General features: G+C 45.8%; 1 pseudogene; it reads right to left on the bottom strand.

Moving 5' to 3' along the window:
• Nucleotides 1-397: 397 nt before the first annotated feature.
• On the bottom strand, nucleotides 398-2,894 carry LOC100972459 (WW domain-binding protein 11-like; annotated as a pseudogene).
• Between the last annotated feature and the right edge of the window lie 743 nt (nucleotides 2,895-3,637).

The following is a 3,637-nucleotide window of genomic DNA, read 5'->3' as shown; positions in this document are numbered from 1 at the left end:
TGGCTCACTGTAACCTTGGCCTCCCAGGTTCCAGTGATTCTTATGCCTCAGCCTCCTAAGTAAATGGGACTACAGGTGCTCAACACCACACCTGGCCTATAACATATATATACATATATGTATATATGTCAGTTGGAAATAATTTTAATCAAAGAATTGTATATTTTCTTCCCACATATCCTGCCTTGTATTAGGAAATGACATTGTGATCTATTTCATTACAAGCAAAATATTATAAAATATTTACAGGAAAACATTACAAATAACCCAAACACAAAAGGCAAGGTGAAATAAACTGGCTTTTCAGAAATCTCTACTCCAGTGCCCACAGCACATAAGAATAGAGTCAAAACAAATAAGCAACTAAGATCCCCCGATCACAAATTTCCAAAGGGGAAGAAGCAGGGTGAAAATGGTGGTGTGAAAGGGAATGGATGTTAGCAGCACTGCTTCAATAACTGATCTATTCTGAATGAAATACCCTCTTTAATGTGCAGCAAATTCTGAACAAGGCTAAATTTTAGGATATTCCTTGAACTGAAATTAGAAAATACCCTGACAATGGAAGCAGCTCTTTCATCTAAGTTTAATAAGAGCCTCTTTCTCCACGGGCTACTGTTGTGAACAGAGGCCTGTTCTGGCATCAAAAGCTGTCACAGTAGCCCTTCCATCTCTTTCATGAAAGCCTCATAGACATCATCCTTAGTTTGTACTGAGACAGGAACAGAAGGACCAGATTTGGGTGCTGCTTTGGCAAGAGGCACAGCAGAATTATCCTCTGACTTTCTTTGGGAAGCAGCAGTAGCCCTTTTATTCTCCCGACGTACTCTCAATGCACTGGGCACAAATCGAGTAATCTCTGCCTTGGGATTAGTGATCTGTGGTTTGGCAGTGACAGTTGCTGTGGCTTGGGTCGCTGAATCAAGCTGGGTGGGGCACTTAAAATCTCAGGGTTCAGCAAGGGAGCTGGTGGGAAAAGCCCAGGGGGGCAGATCCCAAGGGGAGGTACCAAAGCTGGGTGCATCGTGCCAGGACAAAATATACTTGCATTAGCAAGTATATTTGCTCTTGTATTTGGTATTTGGACTAAAAGCCAAAATGAGCTTATGGTGAAGTCTACAAACTCCAGGAATACCTGGAGGTGCAGGGGGAGGTATGCTTGGTGGGGGTTCCCGAGGAGGGGGACCAGGAGGCAGACTTGGAGGTAGACGTGGGGGAGGTAGTAAAAGTCGGTGGTCGTGGAGGTAAAAGTCAGGGTAAAGGCCGAGTCCTGGCATTCCAGGTGGTCTCAGGAGGAGCTCCTGGAGGTGGTCCAGGGGGAAGGTTCATAGGTGGCCTAGGAGGCCGTAATGGTGAAGCATGGGAGGTGCTTGTACCTGAGAAGGAGGAACAGACTGCGGGGGAGCCTGCTGCTGTGAAGAAGCAGTGGATGTGCCATCAGAATGCGATTCCTCTTGATTGTATTTTTGTGATTGTTTTTCTGCTTTAGAGTCATCAGAATCATCTTCATCATTGTCCTCTGAAAATTCCTCTACTTCCCGTCCCTCCTCAGGGATTTCTTGACCTGCCATACGAAGCATCGTGACTTGAAGAGGAGTCAGTTCCTTCATGGTTTTTTTCTTCCTTGATTTTCCAGGCATATCTGCAAACCGTACACTCAGACCTGACTTCTTTTTTTCATTGTTGTCTCTCCCACCATCATCATGGCGCACACTTTCTCAATCTGATCCGTCGGTGTCACTGTCATCAGTACTGTCATCATGCTTATCTTGATCCACGTCCTCAGGATAGCCATCATCTTCACTGGTGCTAAAAACATCATCATCATGACCTCGCTGGGCAATTTCAGGACTATGTACCATGCCTTCATCTCACCTAGGAGGGGGAAGATCTAGGGCAACACCCACTTTACGGCCATACATCTGCACGACTTGAGGAGGGGGTGGACCAGGGGGAGGGCCAAGAGGTTTTCTGCCAGGGGGCAAATGTGGAACACCACGTCCCAAGAAGAGAAGGATAGAAACTGCCTGAGTTGGAGGTCCATAGGCTGAGGGTTTCTTAAGGATGGAGGGTGGCTGGGCACCAGGAAGTGGAATTTCCTGGATCAAAATGTTAGAAGGAGCATGTGGCGTATCTGGTAAAGGAACACTCTCCACTTCCACGTGCTGGGCATTCTCGACAGCATTCAAATATTGGTTGAGTCCTCTTCTGTTCATACTCTATTTCTAGCTTTCTCAATTCTTTCTAAATATCTGGATCCTCTTTTTCATAGAGTCAGAGAATATGTTCAAAGGTTTCACACAGCTATTTTTACGCTTGTCTTTCAGTACTTTCTCATTTAATTGTGGCTGTTGCACTGGGTTAAACTCCATTTCATCCAATTTCTCCATGTCTCGGATCATCTGTTTGGGATCCTTCATCTTTAAAACTGCAGCTCAAACCATCATGAGCTGTTTTTTGTTCTTCTGTTCCGGGCTTCCTTTCCGGCTTGGTCTGTGGGGTTCATAAATTTTCCACTCTTGGTGGATGATGCAGATCTCCTTCCCATGTTGACAATTTGTATGGTTTACTTGTTCATTTAAAAAAAAAGAAAAAGAAAAGAAAAGAGAAACACTTCTGCTGTGCTCCCAGGACTGCGAGCAGCCAAGAGGTGCGATTCCTGGCCTCTTTCCCTTTGTAAAGGCCTTCAACTCAGCCTCGCGGTCAACCCTTCAGCTCCGCCATCTTGAAACCTCGCGCCCCTCTGCAATCCTTACGTCATTTCCCATTCCTCCGTCCCGCTGTCTCTCCAATTTTTGCATTTTTAATAGAGATAGGTTCTCGCCATTTTGGCCAGGCTGATTTCAAACTGCTGGCCTCAAGTGATCTGCCCACCTCGGCCTCCCAAAGTGCTGAGATTTCAGGTGTGAGCCACTGCATCCGGCCAAACATAAACTTCTTAATAAATGGTGCAATCAAATATGCCTGGTTGTATGATATAAGTCTGCAGTGGGTTCAGTGAGAGCACAAAACTTCAATTCTACCCGAAGAGGTGGTGTCATAAAGAACCTAACTGTATTAGTCATTGTCCCAGCAAGAGAGAAATAGCACACTCAAAGGCTACATGACAAGTGTTTACTGGAAGGACTATTTAACGAGACAGGTCAGGGTTAAAGGAACTCACAGGGATGGTGAAGGTCCCAAGGATGAACAGGAAGGGGAAGAAGTTAACACCCCCAGGCTGAAAAGGATGTGGAGGTTTGTTTCCAGTGTCAAGCGAAAGCTGTAGCCATGGGAGCTGTGGTGTTGGTCAGAGGAGCAAAGCCACTGCTAAACCACAGTCCAGCAGGGATGAAGGTGTGAGGAGGTGGAGGCCAAGTGATTCAGTTAGATGGTGAGGGCATTTTAGGGAGATAGCACTACAAAAACAAAAATACAGAGGTGTGGGAGAAAACCATGTCACATTGCTGGAATTGGAGTGTAGGATGAAGTAGAAGTCAGATCATGAAGGGCCTAGTATATCACGCCAAGGCATTTGGACCATATCCTATATAACCTATAAGAGCCTGTGCCCCATAAATGACTAAAATACTCTATTGCTAATTAAGTCCCTGTGTTTGTCTTGTGGGTTGGGTTGGCGGAGCCGGGAGAGCGGGGA

This window comes from Pan paniscus, chromosome 17, assembly GCF_029289425.2.
Source record: "Pan paniscus chromosome 17, NHGRI_mPanPan1-v2.0_pri, whole genome shotgun sequence".
In the NCBI taxonomy this organism is placed as follows: Eukaryota; Metazoa; Chordata; class Mammalia; order Primates; family Hominidae; genus Pan; species Pan paniscus.
The sequence above is the reverse complement of the archived record's forward strand: the minus strand, read 5'-3'. Positions and strand labels throughout refer to the sequence as shown.